Source organism: Amblyomma mixtum, chromosome 5 (assembly GCF_055824585.1).
Source record: "Amblyomma mixtum isolate Tamu chromosome 5, ASM5582458v1, whole genome shotgun sequence".
Taxonomy (NCBI): Eukaryota; Metazoa; Arthropoda; class Arachnida; order Ixodida; family Ixodidae; genus Amblyomma; species Amblyomma mixtum.
This window is the reverse complement of record NC_143016.1, coordinates 138,131,187-138,151,226: the sequence shown is the minus strand read 5'-3', so window position 1 is coordinate 138,151,226 and position 20,040 is coordinate 138,131,187.

The window sequence follows — 20,040 nt, the reverse complement described above, 5'->3', positions numbered from 1 at the left end:
GATAGCTGCATGGGCCTAGGAAACCCTTGTAGTGAGACATGAGTGAATTGTTGGAACGTGTTGACGCACAACTTTTCGGAGCAGACGTCGCCAGCTGAGATGACTTCAGCAGCGCGGATGATAAAGCCAACATTGCATATCCCTGAACTGAAGAAACCAGTACGAGGACCTCCCCTACTATCGTAATCTGAAGAATGTTATGAGAAGGAAGCCCACCTAGCACCGGCGGCCCTGAAGGTTAAATTCCGTCTCCAAATCTTTGTTACTGGATGAGGAACACGTGAATATGTCGAAGAGCTTAGACAGCATTGTCTGTGGTCTGCAGTAACAAAGAAGCATCATGAAGAAGAAGCCGACGCGCATGACGTAATGCTTAAGCATCCACGCCTGCTTTGTGTCAATAGTATTTTTCTCTGTATTAGAGAAATTCCACTTACTACAATCCTTGGATACAACGAACACATTCTGAGGGACCGACAGGTTCGTTATAAGTGTGCTCGACTGTGAATGTCGAATCGATATCTTTGCTTGCTTAAAAGTTTCGGAGAGCTAAGTGCCAAAATGTCCCATTTTTCCCCATGTCACATTCTGCCCCCTCTACCGAACGCTTTTGTGACTCGAGTAGTTTACGCGCGCATGAACACCTTTCGCCTAGTTGTCGCCAAACCAGAATTACCTGAAGGAGCCTGTAGAGGCTCTTGGCTTCGCACTATGCGTTGACTGCGGAGAACATTTGGTAAAAGCCTGGAGTGTCATAAAGGCGTGTGAAATTGGGCTCCAAAATTGGGTTTCAGCTGTGCAGAACGTTGCTAGCTAATCTGACGCAGCTTCGCTCAGTAGCATTCCTATCTCTTCACTGATGGGTATAGGAAAGATAATTTTCTCAATTCCTAAATGGGCCTTCTCAGGCAAAAAGAATTCCTGGGGCACATAACTTAGGAGGGTAGATGTGTAGGCCAGTTGGTGAGACATGAAGGAGCTAAACACCGCAGTTAAGCTCCGCCTCGTAGAGTATGAAGCGATGCCGTTTATAGCTCCCTTCAGTGGTTTTTCTTCAGTCACAGTCGCAGCTCTATCTTCACAGACAAAAATTTATCGCAACACATTTTTCACATTCTCGCCTATGAACTCTTCAACTTTTCAGTTTACGCGCGGAATGCTGTTTACATACACACACATTCATTAGCGCTCCTTGCTAGACTTTCTGATGACGGCTACCTCATCGTAGCGTTACTCACTTATGGGGCAGAAACATGGAGCCTAAGGGAAAGGGTTCAGCTTAAGTTAAGGACTATGCAACGAGCTATGGAAAGAAAAATGATAGGTGCAACCTTAAGAGCTTGGAAGTGGGGGCAGTGGATGAGGGAACAAACGCTAGTTAATGACAGTCTAGTCGAAATCAATAGAAATAAATGGGCATGGCAAGGCTTGTACTGCGAAAGCAAGATAACCGCTGGTCCTTAAGAGTAACGGAGTGCAATCCAAGAGAAGGCACACGTGGCAGGAGGCAGCAGAAGGTTAGATGGACGGATGAGATTAAGAAGTTTGCGGAAACACGGTGGGAGCAGGTGGCAACAGACAGGGTTAATTGAAGAGACATAGCAGAGGCCTGGGCTGCTGCTGCTTATGGTGATTAGTACTCACTGCTCTACACACACAATAACACAGCAAAAAAAGAGTGCTCCACTCGCACGCAAGTTCCACACTGAGGAAACATTATACCGCCCGCACACCATCTGTTCGCGTTCAGCACCATCTCTTGTCTTTCTTGTCCCGTCCTTGGGCTGTTTCGTCGATGAACCCACACCAACCGGCCCAAATGTCTAGTCTTGAGGTAGTTGGGGACGGCAAACCCGATGGTACATTGTGTATGCTCGCTACTTTCTAGAGGTTGGGCGACACTATGAGCAGATATGACAAACTTCAGGTTTGACAATGCTGCCCCACCTTCAGACCTTTCTGGTCGAGAGACTTCTTTTGTTTTTTAGAGGAGGGTTTCAGCAAATTTTAATTAGCAGCACCGAAAGGACGCCAGCTGTCCCAAGTCGACCAAATTTTTTGTCCAGATTAATGTGCATTTGTGGCGGACACGACTTTAAGAGCACAAATTCCAAACAAAACAAAGCGATTGCCCGCTACCCTAATTTTGAATGGGCTGTATTGAAGGGCATCAATTCTTTCCTGGTTCAAGGAAAGTAACGCCATCCTAAATGGCCCTCTCGAAACACCTGTCTTAAGCCGAAGAACAGCACCTCTTTCTCACTTGGTAGTCAGTGTGTAAACACAAGGTCACGACCTATGACGTTAAAAGCATTTAAAAGCCCCCAAAGTTTACATTAAAATAATTGCTCAATTCCCAATTTAAATTTACGGGGAAATCATCGACATATCTACAAATAGAAAAAAAAATGGGTCCATCTGAAAACGCCGCACTAAGTTCTCTGTATAAAGCCGATAGAAAGATGTCACATAAAATATTGGACTACACGTGACCTAACACAATAGCCCTTTCGCTGCTGATAAGGTTGTTGTTTAAGGAAACTGAAAGTCACCGTAGGATACTCGTGTATTCAACTCGAAAATTTCTCCACGGACAGACCTGCGCCCTTCTGGAAGGTCATTTCTCTTGTTTCATTCGAAGGGTGTACACACGCCAAACGCTAAAACAAATCTACGAAATGAACAAGAACGCGGATTCGATTCCCTGATAATGTTCTAAGAATTCGGCAACCTCTCAAGGCGGATGAAAACACCGAGAGAGAGTTCTGTTTACTTTCGGCAATGTCATTAGCCAGCTTCGGCACTTATAAGTCCTTACAGAACTTAATTATTTCGTTTTTACTCTCACTTGGCCTTTTTTAATGGCAACGAAATTCTTTCTAACAGCTTGCAAGCTGTTTTCTATGTTAAGGCTTTTCTGCGTAGTCACAAACCTACCATCTTCGTCAGACTGAAGGAGACACAAATCATTATCTCTTCGTTGTTTAAACTTCTACTCCAGACAGAATGCTCAGAAGCGCCCAGCTACAAGACAAAGCATGAGACAGCGTACGTACGCTGAGTGGTAGGTGTGGTATATGAAATCGGCATCGCCTGCGGAAAGTACTGACCAGGCCAAAACAGCCAATGTATTAACTACCGCTTAGGAATCATCAGAAAAATAAAATCATGACGCTAAATTTGGTGCTTTGGTCATGCATGTTGACGCCATTGGCGGACACCATGGGTAAATACAAGCCTCGATTTGACTGAGCGGGGATTCTCGGCAGAAGCAGGAATGAAAAGGTGCGGGCTGTGTTGGAGGCGTTTCATATAAAGAGAAAGGCAAGCGGTTGTGTAAGCGATGCATAGACGAACTTGACTGTATGAGGCCTGGTTCAATTTTTCTGTGCAGACACGTAAAGGCGGTGTAGGAAGTTTCGTCAACGACTAAGCACAAATCGTGAGCGTGAGTGCTGCTGGCTGTTAGAAGCACATGTGCTCCGGTCTAATAAACGTTTCGAATTTGAATCCTGTGCTTATTGCCCTGTCGTTTTCCGTGTGTCAATGAGCGCAATTTTTCACAAGTTAACATAGATTCTATATGCCTGAATAGCTCGCAGGTGATGGATATGGTTTTGAGGAGGAAACAATGGGAAACAGTAATAAACAAAAACTACGTGTCCGACTAACGTGTATATGTTTGCAGTTCTTAGCTTTCGGTGAAACATGCTGCTATACGTAGGGCGCAACAGATGCTCGTAAGGCGGCTCATGACGCCGAACAGGAGACGAATGATCAAAAGGCGTACTACAGGCTAAAAAAAAGTGCTTCACCTTTCCCCTTTTTACGCGTATTGGTATCATAGGAAGCATTTTCCCTCCGCAAAGAATTGCAATAGCCTGTACATCAGGAGTGCCATGAAGCATTATTGCTAGAAATCAGGACGCCAGACAAATTGTTCAGAGCTGAGTCCTTCACATTTATCTATTGGCTATGCGTACGGATGCCTCGAACCATAATATGCACCGGCTTGCGACACTGCTTTATATTTAGTTGTGTTTTTTTCAGTGGGGCAGAATAATTTGTTCCTTGAATTACGTTTGGAAATATAGCATTTTAGCTGAACGAGACAAAATACTTAAGCTTTCAAATGAAGGGGAATTCGGGTATGGTGGCCATTGGCTTTAAGTCTCAACTGTCATTTGCTGCTTTAACTGCTTTTTTTTCCGCCACGCAGCGTAGACCGCGCCCGCGTAATCAAGGAGCGAACTGTGGTCGCTTTGAGAGCTTGCCTAAATGCTGTTCGCGTTCTTTCCGAAAGTATGCACTTCCATTGCAGCCGCTGCAGAGATTGAGCGTCACGTATGAAAAGCCATAAATATAGTGCCGAGGAGCACCGGATTCAACTATGCCGCCTCTTTTCGTTCTACGAGCAGTTAGACTCATGGACTAGCAACATTGCACACATCGAAAACACCGTCCAGAGAGCTATGCTTCATATTTTCCTATTACTTTGCAAGTTTGTTCTAAATAAATATGGGGTATATTTTTAGCTGCATTTTTAAACATTGTACTACTGCTGTCGCAGGGACCGCTGAAAACAAGGCTGAAGGCACACAACGTAAGAGAGGAAAGCATCTGCTGTTTCATCCGGCTGCCCTCGCTCAAACGAATGAAAAGCGCAGAAGCGCTCCAAAAATACAGCGTATATTTTAATGATTGATTCTTCAAGGGCAGTCTGTAATTATAGGGCTTAAGTCTTGTATTGCGAGTAAAATTCGTTTTCACACTGAGTTAGTTTCTTTCGAATCCAAATTAAATCTTTGCAGTCTTTTTTTTAAACACTTGGCATGGAAAAAAATTATAGGCTTAAAGCTTCAGATTACGAAATGAAATGTACTTCAACGAATCACATAGCGACAGAAGTGCATCTATGCTTGACAAGAAACAAGAGAAAGTAAAGAGTTCAGCTTCATACGGAGAAGTAAAAAAATTGTTGGCCGCCACTTTTTGAGTTTGGCTAGCAGAATACCTAACTGTAAAGGCTATATTTTTATTTCTATTACGCTCCTTAGGACCACACACCTCAGCACCAGAAACTTTGCGGTAAGTTAGACGAATTCACCTTTACCTACCTGTTCCGTTTCACGTGCGGATGTTAAAAGTACGCCTGAAAATAAAAGTCCACGAACCGGATAGACAATAAAGGAAGGCCGCACCAGACGACAGAAGAGTGTCATAGGAAGCCAACGGACACACGTGCCATAGAACATCTAAATCTATTGCACTAATTACCTGCTAGCACATCTGAAGCGCTAGCACAGCGACTGCTTTACGAATCCCCCAAGCGCAGTCGCTATCCGCAAGCAGGCCAAAAAGTAGGCAGTAGTATGACTCACATGTTACTTGCAGGGAAGTAGAAGGATTTAGCAATATCCCTCAAGAGAAAAGTATACAACAGCTGTAACTTATCGGTGTTCACCTATGGAGCAGAAACGTGGAGCCTAACAAAGGGGGTTCAGCTTATGTTAAGGACAACGCAGCTAGCTATGGAAAGAGAAATGATAGTTGTACCGTTAAGAGATCGGAAGCGGGCGAAGTGGACGAGGGAACAAACACTGGTTAATGACATCCTAGTCAAAATCAAGAGAAAGAAATGGGCGTGCCAAGGCTCGTACTGCGAAGGCAGGATAACCGTATGTCTTTAAGCAATCCCCATAAAAACCCTGCATGAGTGTATTGTTTACTATACGAGAGTGTGAATGTGCAGAAGGGGCTATGTAGAGATTATTTACAAATTCTTTAGCTGGTGGCTGCACTCCACTAGCTTCACACAACACAACAAAAAAAGTGGACCTAGTGAATGCGTTGTGTTCTTTGACTTCGTGAAGCGTCTTTCTGTACTGATGCATACGTGAGTAATTATGAGTGTGCGAATTTTGAAACGGAACCCCATAACAATTGCGGTCTACTCTACAAAGCAGTTTAATTGGCAGCCGGCAGCACTGCGCCTTGAATGTTGTAGGGATGAATGTCAGTTCGAATAGCTTGTGCTCAGGGTTTAGGGGATTGGGGGGGTTTAACGTCCGTAAGCAACGCATGCTATTAATGACGCCATAGTAAAGGGCTCAGGAAATTTTGACACCATGCTGTTCTCTAGCGTGAACTGGCGTCGCACAGCACACGACGCCTCTAGTATTTCGCCTCCATTGAATTCAACCACCGCGGCCTAGATTGAACCCGCGTCTTTCAGATCAGCAGTCGAGGGCCACAACCATTCAGCCACTGCGGTGGCAGCTTGTGCAAAGGTACTCTAGGCGGTGTTATAAACGTGTTCGGTTTAGAGCCACTGGAAAATTTTTCCAACGACTCTAGTTGAGTTTGAGTTTGGGTTTATGGAGCTCTACGTTCCAAAGCAAATCAAGCTATTAGGAATGGCGTGGTGGAGATCTTAGGTAATTTCGGCGACCTGGGATCCTTTAACGAGCTGTAATGTTGCACAGGGGTAGTGGATTTTAATTTCGAGGGCCTACAGACGAAACCTTTGAAGAAGTCAAATGCTACGAACGTGGAGCCCGGTGATTACGCTCCTGCGGGACGCAGCGGTGAGCGGACCTGTGTGCTTCATGTTGTGTCGGCTCAACTCTCCGCAGTGGCCCAGTGGTTAAGGCTGGGTACCCGGGTTCCAACCCGACTGCGGCGGCCGCGTCCCGATGGAGGCGGAACGCAAAAGGCGCCCGTGTGGAGTGCATTTTCAGTGCACGTTAACGGTCCCCAGGTGGTCGAAATTATTCCGGAGACCTTCATTACGGCAACTCTTTCTCTCTCTCTTCTTTCACTGTCACCTTCCTGCCTTCCCATAGGGCGCGGGTCAAGTGTCAATCAAGATATGTCAGACATAGAAGGAGCCATTTTCTTTCCTCAAAAACCAGTTCATCAACTTACTTTTTGTGCGAGTCTCAGTAATTGTGATGTCTTGAGAATGGGAGGAAGTGGCAACGAAAACGCTAGCAGGCGATGAAGCCCCAGAAATTCCAGACAGCAAACTCCTCCACTTGTGGGAGGCGAAACACAGTAGGGAATGTAGGCTGAAAAAGCAAAGATGGAACACGAACCTTCGAACACGGCTAGATAGACACAACAAAGAAATCGAAACTGATGTGATAAATTTGTACGAACTAAATTTGTTCCACATGTATGAAGAAATAGAAAGTGGCATGGGCCTGTCGAATACATGGGCCCTCCTACGTCACCTCCTAGACCCAACAAACTCCGAAAGGCCATCATACATCAGATTGCCCAAAGCTACAGACGCGTGCTCAAATACACAGACATCGAATTCATGGATAAACCACAACAAATATATATAGGAGACACCACCTCCTTGACCCGCCCGACGTACATGGGTGCACTGAACGCTACACTAGACTACCCATCATGGAGGCAGACGTAAGGGCAGTCATTCAGCTTTAAAACTAATTCTCTCTCTGCACCCGATAGGATCACAAAGAGTATCCTCAGAAATTAGACGAGGGCTCCATCACCGCTCTCACAGACTACATTAAGAAACTCTGGAACAATGGGAAACTACTCCAGCAATGGAAGCAGGCCAACGTGGTCCTAATCCCAAAACTCTTGGAACTCCCCAAAGCGAGAAAATATCAGGCCAATCTCCCTAACCTCAAGCGTAGGGAAACTGATGGAGCAAGCCGTGCAAGCTAGGCTCACAAAGCACATGGAGCAAAATGACTAGTGGCCTCATGAAACGGTCGGCTTGCGACCTGAACTGAGTACAAAGGACGGGATGCTCCGACTAAAACACGATATCTTGGACGCAAAATGAAGAGACTTTAAAGTGAACCTAGGGATAGACCTGACAAAGGCGTTTCACAACGTTAAACAGGCGGCTATATCCCCGAGCCCAATAGATATAGGTGTAGGAGAGAAAACCTATAATTACATAAGACTTCCGGACAGACAGAAGTGTCTGCATAAAGTTCCAATACATCGAGTCAAACGTGTCACCTTTCCTCGTTAACGTGGCAATGAGGGGACTCCCCACGGCCCTCAAGAAAATCGAGAGCTTGCAATTCAGCATGTACGCGGACAATGTCAACCTGTAGATCAACCAGGGAAGCGACGAGAGCATAGAACGGCGCTTGCAGGAGGCCGCGGACACGGTAGTCGCCAATGGCGCAAATAGGGGCCTCTCGTGCTCGCCGCAAAAATCGAAACTTTTCGTCTATGATCCCAAATCCCTCAAGAGAAACCAAGACTAAAAATTTGATATCAAAGTGTCAGGTAAAACCGTTCGTAAAGTTGAGCAAATCAGAATCCTGGGATTCTTTATACAGGAAGACGGATACAACGATGGCGTAATGGAAAAGCTAGACGCCTACTCACTGCAAATCCTAAGCATCATTAGGAGAATCTCCCTCAAGGGTAGAGGCCTAAAAGAGAAAAGCCTACTAAAATTAGTGGAGGTTTACGTCTTTAGTAGGAAGTGCTGTGCCACACCCTTCCTAAATCGAAGTGCGGACGAAAAGAGGAAAATGGACTTCCTCATCCGAAAATGTATCAAAAGAGTTCTATGTGCACCTCTACGGAGGAACTCCTTGCCTCGGAGGAGCACAATAGCTGGCAAGAAAACACAGTGGCAGTTCGCATGGAACGAATAGAGACATAGCAGTACCATCACGGGCAGAGCTCTCCTCCGGATGGTGGGCTTGCAGACCGACGGCGGGCTGCACCATAAAACTGACATCAACTCTAAATTCATGGAGAAAATAGCAGTACCCCCACTCCCGAGGAGCATGCATCCGGAGTATAATACCGAAAGGAAGAATAATGGAGCCGAGGCGCTTACAAAACGCTTCGAAGAAATGGAGCCCGAAGAGGTTGCTTACGTGGCCGCGACTAGTGGGAAGTCTGGCGCGGCGGATGCCTCAGTACTCAACGTACTAGGCGCCTCCGTGTCGGCAGCCACTCTACAGCTGCAACATAAAGACGGCGGAGGAAGTTGCCATAGCGCTCGCGTGCGTTGGAACGAGAGTAAAATTCGTAGTCAGCAATAGTAAAACTGGAATCTGGAATTTCATGAAAGGCAGAGTCTCGCCGGAAGCGGTGACCATCATGTCTCGCAGAGAGCTGACCCGGAAAATCAGATATTATGGACCCCAGCGCACGTGTCGATTATCAGCTAGGAAGCCGCTCACGAGTTTGCGCGAGTTTCCTTCTTCCGGGTAACCGTTGAGCCGTAGGACTGTCGAAACCTGGACTAGCGCTCGCAAGCCCATTCCGAAATCGTTGAGAACTATAGACGAAACCGAGAACTGGTGTCACCACCCGATAATAAGCTAAGTATTCGAAAAGCGACCGCTTGGCGGCGCCTCAAACGAGAAATTTTGTTAACACAGTATGGTCCTTTCACTTCCTACCACAGAAACACGAAAACGGTCTTTGTAAGACGTGCTAGGAGAGGTGCACCCTCGACCACATAATATGGGAATACGCCGACTCCCCCGGAGTCGAAGAAAATATTAATAGCAGAGAAAGCTGGGAAGCCCTGCTGCGGCGCGAAAATCCCGCTAGGCAAATACAAGCTATCCGCCTGGCAGCTGAGGCTCTAGCTCCCGTCCTCCTGGCCTGCGTGCCGGGAGCGGGGAGTAGCAAGGGCCTCTAGTTGCGATGGAAATAAAATTTGTCATTTCATCATCATGACCACTCGAGCGTCTCTGATATATGTTTATGTGTGCTGTTGTGGTCAAGGATGTGTCAAAAGTGGACACCCAGACTTCCATTACGGCCCCTCTTATGTCTTCTAGTTCACTAAAACTTTCTCCCTTCCCTCACAGCATGGTGGAGGTGTCCACTGATATGTGAGATGGTTACTGCGTGTTTCCTGGGCTCTAAACACACAATTACAACGCAGACGCAGAGGGAGCAGCGTCACTGGAGCCTGTTCGTGATCTCTTCGGTAGGCGGATGAGCTGTTTTGAGACGCCTCGTAGGTAGGATACGATAGGAAAAGACTCCGAGCGATTTGAACAACGGCCAAGACGTCGCGCTGAAAGGGAAAATGCGTTCTGTGGACTCTCTGGCAGCGGTGCCACACGCTGTCGTGTTCCAACCTTAAGGCGATGCTTGCGTGTCCTTCAATATTTTGCGGAAAGGAAATGGTGCAGTATCTGCCTCAAATATCTCGGTGGACACCGCAACCGCGCCGTAGGGGAAGGGAGGAAGGTGGGAGTGAAAGGAGAAAGAGAGAAAAAGGCGTCAGCGTTTTGATTGAGTCGAAACACAAAAAGGCGCCCGTGTGCTACCCGACGGCACTACCCGCCGCGGTGGCTCTGGAGACTAGGCGCTCGTCTACGAGCCGGACTACCCGGGTTGGAATCCGACCGAGGGTTGGCGTTTTTTGTGAAGTCCAAGCGTAAAATGGCGCTGTGGTGCCGTGTGGTGTCAGTGCACGTTAAATATCTCCAGGTGGTCGAAATTATTCCAGGCATCTCCACTTAGCACGTCTCTCTTCCTTTATTCTTTCACTCCTTCCTTTCTCTCTTCCCTTATGTTGCAGTTCGGAATCTACAGAGATATTAACCTCGCAGTTAGAGGATACGAAATATGTTGATTGGGCTGGGAAACACTGTCAAGGCGAAGAATAATACTGATTAAAGTTCCTTCACCATATATACGACAACAAAACAGCTATTGGCAGAACAGTGTACAAATAGGAGCCGCATTACGACTGCCCTATGAGAGAATCCTACATAAACCATACCTTATCAGTGTAGTATTAATATGTTTAAATATTCATTTCTTGCTAGCACGATAAATGACTGAACGAAATTCCCATCGAAGTGGCTGATGTGCCTCATATTGAAAATCCTGTTGAGAGCCTTATTCATTGAGTTTTTCGAAGTTTTTTTATTAGTTTAGCTAGAATTCTGTGTGCGCTGTTCATTTACGCTTCCTTTTTATTGTTCTCCATTGTTATTGGACTCTTTGTATGTCTTCCAGTGAATTTGATAGTTTTAGCTGATGTATTCTTGCGGTTGATGCGAACTTTTTCCCTCTGTGGAACCCCCCGTAGTTTACCCCCCCCCCCCCCCCCCAGTAATGCCTTTAGGAGATGTAGGCTTCCTGAATAAATTAATAACTAGCGTGCTCCATTGCTCCCTCAGATTGAGCACATAATGTGTCTGTGTCAGCCCCTTGTTTGAACTTATTTTCGTAGGCTGGCGTTTTGATACACCCTAGTGTCGCTTCAAAAGGAAAAGCGCTACTTCTTGAATTTCAACAATTCCTTCCTAATTTTCAAGTTTTTGTTGTTGTTTGCATGTATTCCTGAGATAAAGGGGAAAAGGCACGACAGAATTTTTCCACAGATTCCCTACAGTCCCTTTTTTCCAGTGACTCTAAGCTTCCCTCTTAAGCAGCGCCACATATCGGCAAATAGGAGGAGCTTGTGCCTCGGATGCGCCATTTCTGCAGCCTTCGCGGAGAGAGAGAGAAAAACTTATTATGTATAAGAAATTCGGGGCACTTCCTTGGGTCCACGCGCGGCCGCACTGCACTGCAGTGTTTGTGTTCTTCAAAGAAGCGGAGGACAAAAACTGGACGGAAGGGCGTTACAGCCCTGCGTGCGTGGCCTATTGCAAAAGTTTCTGATGACTCTCACTGGCTCTTTTGCCTAACCCCGTGTACACTAGGTATTCGAAAGTTTCAAAACTGCTATTTGAAGCTTTACCCACCTCAGTAGAGTGCAAGAACTTCTGTTTTTTGCGGTTGAATGTGGTTTGGGGGACGCGCACGCTGTCGCCCACTGCAAAAAATTGCATGCCCCATCGGCCTCAATTGAGGAAGAGCCAAGTGGTAGGCGTCAACAAGGGCGCTGTGCAATGGCCACGTGCCATCATGCAGGATCCTTCATCCCCCTTGTGAGACGTTTATTGTCCAGAGGGGTCTAAGGGACAGCTGTCGCTCGAAAAAAAACACTGCAATCAAAAAGCGACCACAGTCGCCAAAGACACAAAAAACGCACAAGCGGGAATCCCGCCAAAGTGTTCACACAGGAACCTCTATCCAGACCAAGGATGCCTCGGCGCCAGGTAAGCATGCCCAACATTTCCGAGCCCCTGGGAACCTATTAAAAGTGACCTCCGTACTGTCGCTCGAGAAGACTCGATGTAAACTGATTTTCTACCCTAGAATGAAGCATTCACCTCTCACCTAGAATGAAGCATTTAAAATGTACCTTTAGGATCCGATATGCTTCTAATATACCTGCTACATTGGTGGCACCTGTCAATCACTAATTTTCTCTTTACTTTCTTTCTTCACAAAAACCGGAACGATGGCAAAAAAAATTTGGGCGACACATACGTAAGCTTCGCTGTTAAGCGTATGACGCGATAACGTTAATGAGACCCGTCGCCGGCTCCTCTTGTGATCTGAGGCACGGGCACTAAACACACGTGTGAAAGCCGACATGTTATGCGTGTAGTAAAATTTTTCACGACAGTCGTAGCACATGAAAACGGCACAGGGAGGACCGCCGCCACTATCTAAACTAATTCGCCTGCAGAGGCGGAAGGAGCCGCCATCGCACTCGCTCTGGCCCACTCCACCATTGACGAAAGCATAACCGAAATTTGCACTGATTCCCAGGCCGCGTAGCGGCCCTACCTAAAGGGCGTGGCGACGCTGGCTGCACATCGTATTCTTGTCACAGCCACCTCTCTCGACCGAACGGTTACTCTGTCGTGGATAACTGGGCATGCCTCATACCCCTGTAATGAGCTCGTTCATGCGCTGGCCCGACAACTCTCCTCCCGAAGCAAGGATGATCATGCACAGAACCTTGCGCAAGAGGCCCCGTCGGTCCCTTCTGCATACGCACCCACAACCCCACTAATCTTCCTGGGAAGAAATGGTGGCGAGCTTCACAGCGTGCAGCAGCGGTGAGCATTCCCACTGGTGACTGAACTGAGCGTATGAGGTCTTCAAACGAACGCAAAACCTGCGCTGTAGCGGTGTCCGAAAGCGTTTATTTGGAGCTGTTTTTGGTTACCTCAAGCAATTCCATATTTTTGCGGGGGTCATCACTGACAGCGTCGAGCAAGGGCTGCTCTTGGCGAGTTTCCTCTGCATCCACACGCCGCGTAGGACAGGGATAAGTGCCAACCAGTAAAATCGATTACAATCGGAGCGACTGCTGTTCGGTGAAGTCAGCAAACTGTTCAGTTGCGGTGAGTTTACAACACGCCATATCTTCCAAATGTGCAAATCAGCACGGCGTTGTGCAGTTACTCGCATTCGTTGCGATGGTTCCGCTGATCGCGACAAAAGCAAGCACATTGAGTTTTATTAGCTACGCATCCATTTCCATTTTTAGTTGTGGTTAGTGTGTGTGCTCTGCTTGCAAACTGCCATTTTGCTGTGTCATGGGCATCACTAAAGTAAACTTTGAGATGGGTGATGCCGGGGTTACGACAGTGTGCCGGTGGCACTGAGTAAGCACTGTGAAGACGTCGATGCGCACTGCAGCGATCGCTTCGCGAGCCTCGTATTTTTTTTTTTGTTTCCTGGCGTCTATGTGGACTTGTGTCAGCAAAAGATATTGTCACAGGTTCCATTCACAAAGCTATTTGCGCAGGGAGGTCGACTCGAGCCTGATGCGTCAGGGGCCGGATCCTGAACCTCCTCTTCTTTTCTGCGTGCGCACTTCTTCGTTGTTCCTCAGGGCCATGCGTAGAGCGTGACAATATTTTTCTGACTAATTGGTGACTGTACCAGGGTGTCGAGCAGAAATTTTGGGGGGTTTGGTTCGGGTTCAGCCAGTTTGGGTCCTGTTCCGGGTTCGGCTCGGGAGGGCATTCCGTCCGTCTCGGACCGGTTCACATAAATAATAGTAAATAGCATAATATGGTTGATTAAAAACCATCTACGTCAACAATTTTTATGGTCTGATTACGTTTTAATCTATTCAAAATGAATTGAACCAGTTCAATCTGGTTCGGACAATGAAAATACTGAACGTAGTTTGTTTTCAATCAACCTATTATGCATTTTACTTTTTGGGCGATATCACCATATAAAATAAAATCTGAAAAATTTGCTCAATGCGATATACTTTGACTTTGGCCACTTTGGTGTCCGTGGTAAAAAAGATATAATTTATGGCAAGAGCCGCGAAATTTAATTAACTCAGAATTAATGTACATCGCCTATGAATACACTAGAATCTATCTGATGAGGTGCGTAAGGAAAATAGATGATATATTTTACATGTACAAAACCCTTCTGATATATTTTACATGTACAATACCCTTCAGCTTCAGTTGTTTCGGAGACCCCGTCAAGCGAGTAATCGGTCCCTCCAAAAGCTGGCGCCAGTCGGTAATTTCTCCTTCGCAGAGTACTTACGCGAGTCCCGCATGCCCCAATATGAGAGGAAGCTGTCCTGTATCGACAGGTATATAGAGACATCTTTCCTCGTATATAGAGACATCTATATAGAGGCATCTTTCATAGAGGCATCGGTTCCTCGTGAGGCACACTGCAAAGATATTTGAATACCTGAGTGAGCTGCAACCGGCACCTGTGACTGCATTTTCATTGACATCCGAGATTAGTACATTTTCTTGCACATGCTGAGATAATTGAAAATATGACTGAAAGCATAAGGGTTGGGAAAAGTATGTTTCCTGATTGCTTGTGGGCAAGTGCTGGGTAACCACCAATCCAATGGGTACAAGCTTTCTCCTCACCTGGTGCTCGTCTTCTTTAGGGTGAAATTCCTGCCAAATAGTTCGTTGGCCCCACGTTGAGATGAAGAAAATACCTTGTGCCATGGTGCTCTTTGCCCTCAGGTGCCCTCGCGCCATGAAAAATCACAATCATCATGCTTGTGGGCAAGTGTCTGTCCTTTTTCAGATGTTGCCAATGTTCCTTGCTCGCTAAGTTGTGCATTGAGGACTATGTAATGAAAGGCATCTGCATCGAATTGTATTTGGCACCCATCCTCAGCTACTTTCTATTTGCACAAAATGGTTGACAACGGTAAAGTCTTTCATGCACATAGTGGTGTCCGAGTAACCGCATTTTGTCTGCTTCTTTCTAGCCCTGTGGTTTTTACTGTTTACTGTTATGAGAAATGAATTTTAGGCAGTGAATCATATTGGTTTGGTTCTCAGCAAATGGCTTTTACAAGCTTCTACGAAAGTCTATTGTTTAATAGCGGATGGTTCAAATGTACTTCTGAAATTTATAATTGGTGTTGTGTGTCTACTAAATGAGGATTCTTTTATGCTTTTCAGATGAATCCGACAGCAATGTTTAGAGGTAAAATGTGTGCAGTTTGTCATGAAAATAAAACGTATGTACTTGTACTCACCTAAACAATTACCACTCTTTCATTCTAAGCTGCATTCTTTGTACGTATGCAATACATAATGTGCATGAAAGTCTTGTGTCTCCCCTCTTGTTCTCTGTTCTCTGTCTTTGTTTGCGCTGTTTTTCCACCATAAATTCACGCCAACTAGCCCAAATGTCTGCTTTGTACATAATACTCATTTCCTCGGCCTCTGGACTGCTATATCTGCAGTGAACATTCTGGGCAGAAGCTATACACAGACGCATGTGCATGTAGCACTGAAAGTACTATCGAGAGCAAAAATAACAGACTCCTGCCAGCGCGTGCCGATCCGCGCCAAACTGCATGCGAGCGCCGCCTGAAGAAGCACTCCAGATGCTGAGACGAGCCCAGTGACATGCAATGCGTAGCACTCCTCGTGAAGGGTGCACGCCACTGCGCTGGTCTCGGCACTAGGAGCACTTCGTCAGGCGTCGCTCGCATGCAGTTTGGTGCGGATTGGCACGCGCTGGCAGGGGTCTCTTGTTTTTGCTCTCGATAGTACATAATTACCATGCAGATTATTTCCGTTCTAGATCAGATGACTTCCAAGAGAACGGAGGAAGTACGCATACATATTACGGGACCTTTAATAAGAACACAACAGAAGCATTCGTTGTGAAAAAACGATTTCGTTCTTGTGCATAGCATATCGAAACTTCCCGTCACCAAGAATGTGACAACCGTCGGACGGAGTCCCTGTAGTTCATGTTGCGGAAGACCCTGCGGCAACGCATTACCAGCGGGTTTCTCTGTTCTGTGGAGCATTTCTTTTTACAGTGTGCAAGCGGCGCTTCAGCTCGTTCAAAGCTTCCTCTTGCCGCCTTTCCCATTTAAAAGGCACGCCAGCGTTGGTAAGTTGGGTCAAAGGTTCAGCGATGCGCGATAAGTTCTTGACGAATCGACGGTATTAAGCGCACAATCCAAGGAATCTGCGTACAGCTTTCTTGTCATTAGGCTGCGGAAACTCTGCGATCGCAGCCATCTTCTGAGCGTCTGGGCGAACTCCATCCTTGCTTACGACGTGACCAAGGAAAAGCAGCTCCTCGTAGGCGAAGTGGCACTTCTCTGGTTTCAGTGTTAGGCCTGAAGACTTGATTGTTTCCAGCACTATCTCAATCCTTCTGAGGTGGCCTTCAAAGCTTGAGGAGAAGGCAACAACGTCATCTAAGCAGACTAGAAAAAATAAAAAATTTTCCACTTCAAGCTTGAAACCACCGTATCCATTACTCGCTGGAGCGTCGCTGGGGCAGAAGAGAGGCCGAATGGCATCGCCTTGAACTCGAAGAGTCCGTCTGGTGTGATGAACGCAGTCTTCTCGCGATCTCTTTCGTCGACTTCAATTTGCCAGTAGCCGCTCTTGAGGTCCATCGATGAGAAGTACTTAGCCTTGCACAGCCGATCCAATGTGTCATCGATGCGGAGGAGGGGTAGACATCCTTCTTCATAATGCTGTTCAGGCGGCGGTAATCGACGCAAAAGCGGAGGGTGCCGTCTTTCTTTTTCACTAGGACGACTGGTGCTGCCCAGGGGTTCCTCGATGGCTGGATGACGTCGTCACGAAGCATTTCCTCAACTTGCTTGCGAATAGCTTGGCGTTCTAGCGGCGATACGCAGTATGGGCTCTGCTGCAGTTGTCGGGCGTGTTCTTCTGTGACAATGCTGTGCTTGGCAAGCCGGGTTCGTCGCACATTCGATACTGATGAGAAGCAATCGCTGTACCTTTGAAGGAGGCTGCGTATTTGGTCTTGTCTGCTCCAGGGTAATACTGAGTTGATATCAAACGTGGGTTATTGGCCTCGGTCAGGCCGTTCTACGGGTTGGTCGGTTCTTCAACTTGTGCGAAAACCGGTGTATATAGGGAATCACCACCGTCGGTTGTTTTTCTTTACCCTTGTTCTTTTGGCCCTGTTCTCCCTTCAAAGTCCGCTTGCGCTTCTTGACCAGGTCCTCTCTAATACTAGTGATGAGGTGCTCTGGGTACCCGGCTTGATGAATGCGTTCAATTTGCGCATCAAAGCTGCATCCAATGCTGCATTCAAGCATGTCGCAAGGATTCACCGCTTCATTAGCTTGGAATGTGCACTTCTAAAAGGGAGTAGCTCTTTGCACGATCTCGGGTTGTAGGACCAATAAACATGGCAGTCCTGCTTAAATTGAAGTCTCAAATGGTCGGTGAGAGATGGAGATTGGCGGGTTGTCCGAGTTGGAGAGTTAATTGCATTTTAGGGATTGGATGACTCCCAAAGGATGCGAAAGCCATGCTTTGGATGGCTTTCGCATTAGAAAAGAATTTTTCATTTTAGAGTTCAGCGGTTCGGTAAACCGCGCCAATTATTAGGTCACGCTGACGCTTAACGAAAAGGGCTGTAGCTGTTTCGCTATTGTGCTTTTTAACATCAGAACTGCAATAGCCAAGTCCAGCTTTGACCATAATCCTGTGGCAAGTAGGCGACAAGATGACCGGAATTTTGGCGTACACACCACATATTCCAACAACGAATTGAAAAGTCATCAAATGCTCGCCTCTCTTGCTCTCTCTTGGAAATGGTGTGTGCCATCACATTCAGGACTGAACCCGAACCCAAAACCGGAACCGAACCCGAATTTTTGCCCGGAACCGGAACCGAACCGAACCCATAATTTTTTCGCCATCTTGGAACTGAACCCGAACAGGAACGATTCAAAGGAACCGTTCCGAACCGGTTCGGGACCCGGTTCAGCCCCACTTTTTTGCATCCCGGCATACGTCTTGTTTTCCGACAAAATGATACGATCTATCGCATATACGTACTTGCCCACCCGTAGCTGTCTGCGCTGGGAAGTGCGAAAATGGTACCCAGTATATGCGACAGCAATCTTTCAAGAGGTCTGGTGCGTGGGAAGAAGACTAATTGACGCTTCTGTAATGTACTGCCGCCAATTCTAAACACTTGTACGTCAGGTTTATGTGAAATCTTGAGTTATTACTCCTCCCTTTTACATATTTGTGTAAATCTTTAATCGAAGTGTTAGGACTGCTCTAACTCAGTAAAGTACTAAAGACACGAAACTTTTCCTTGCGTGCTTTCTTCTTTCAAACGATGCGTTAGACGTTGGTGTACATGTAGCACCGCGTGGTGTCCACCAACACATAATAAATAATTTATGCTCGAATTTCTTCTTGATCCTGTTTCGGCTTCACCAACATAAGAATGGCTGTGACGTGTAGTGGAAATGAGGTCGCGTGAGGTGCTATAAACGGCAATATAACTGCTGATACGTCGTTCGTTGTAATTATAGGTCGTGAAGTCGGCTGATATAAGTGCTACAGTGCGTCAAAACAACGTATCAGCGTTTGTATTAGTTTTCCCGTGCCTCACGTGACCTAATGTTGAACTCACGTCAAAGCCATCATTCGGTTGATGAAACCGACACAGCAGTGGAGAAAAAATTATTTTCTAAACTATTTAGTGGCAGTAGGCGAATACCACACGGTGATCCATGTATTCTAATATACATGGCGTCATTTGAAAGGAGACTTCCAGGTAAAGTATGCGAAGTCCTTTTGGCCTAGCATTTGAAACGGTTACGTAATCACCAATTAAAATTGCGACGGCCTTAAAACTTCTCCGCAGCGCACAACGCTAAGTGGGGGACGCATGATGACGTCATCGAACGTATCCGTACATTTTCAACGCATAATCGCCTGCTTTGAAGGGGAAAAAAACAACGGAACCGAAGTCAAAGCCCGCCGAACGTTGTTTGGAAGCGTCCAACGAGGCACGGCAGGGCGTGGTTGACGGCAGCAATAATTTAAAATCATACCTTCCGTCACATCACACTGAACTTCCCCGCACTCCTTTGTTGCTTTAAGAAGTGCAAAATTTAATCGTCGATTACGTCACTATTTTAAATGGTAGAGCACAAAACTTAGTATCCTTTACCTACAGCCTGTATACATTTGAATCCTTGAGTATCGCGAAATTCTGAAATGGTGGCGCAGTTGCCCTTTAACTTGCACTGACATCGCGCAGCATACGGTGCCTTTTGCGTTTCGCCTCCATCGAAACGTGGCCACCGGGGACGAGTTCGAACCAGGGTACATCGAATAAGTAACCGAGCGCCCTAACCATTGAGCAACCGCAGTGGGTAGTGTAACATTTACTTTTGTAGGCGCTCATTGTCTTAGACAGCAAGTTCTAAATAAAACCCCTCACGATGAGCCTGTAGGGCAGTAAAGTAAAAAAAAATGGCTCAATGGCTGTGCAGCTCGGCTGCTGATTCCAAAAATACAAAAACCAGCGTGCTCTGTCGCGCGTCGAAAATCCCCAGCTGGTCTCCGTTAATCTGGAGCCCTCCACTACACTACTCCACTACACTCGACACGTTAAACCTGAGATATTACTACTAGTATTACCAAAAGAAGGATGTATAAATTGGTGCAGCTTCTTTTTTTTTAGAATCCGCATAATCTTGTTTGCGCGCGACGGAAATAAGCAACGAAAGGCGGGTTATTGGCAACGGTGGAGATGTACTAAAAAGGAAAAAATTAAATACCGATTACACAAAAGGGCAATGCAGAAATACATGTGCTCGCTGGCATGCGATAGTGATTACGCCCAAAAAGATGGTACTGCGATGCAATGTAACTACGATGAAGT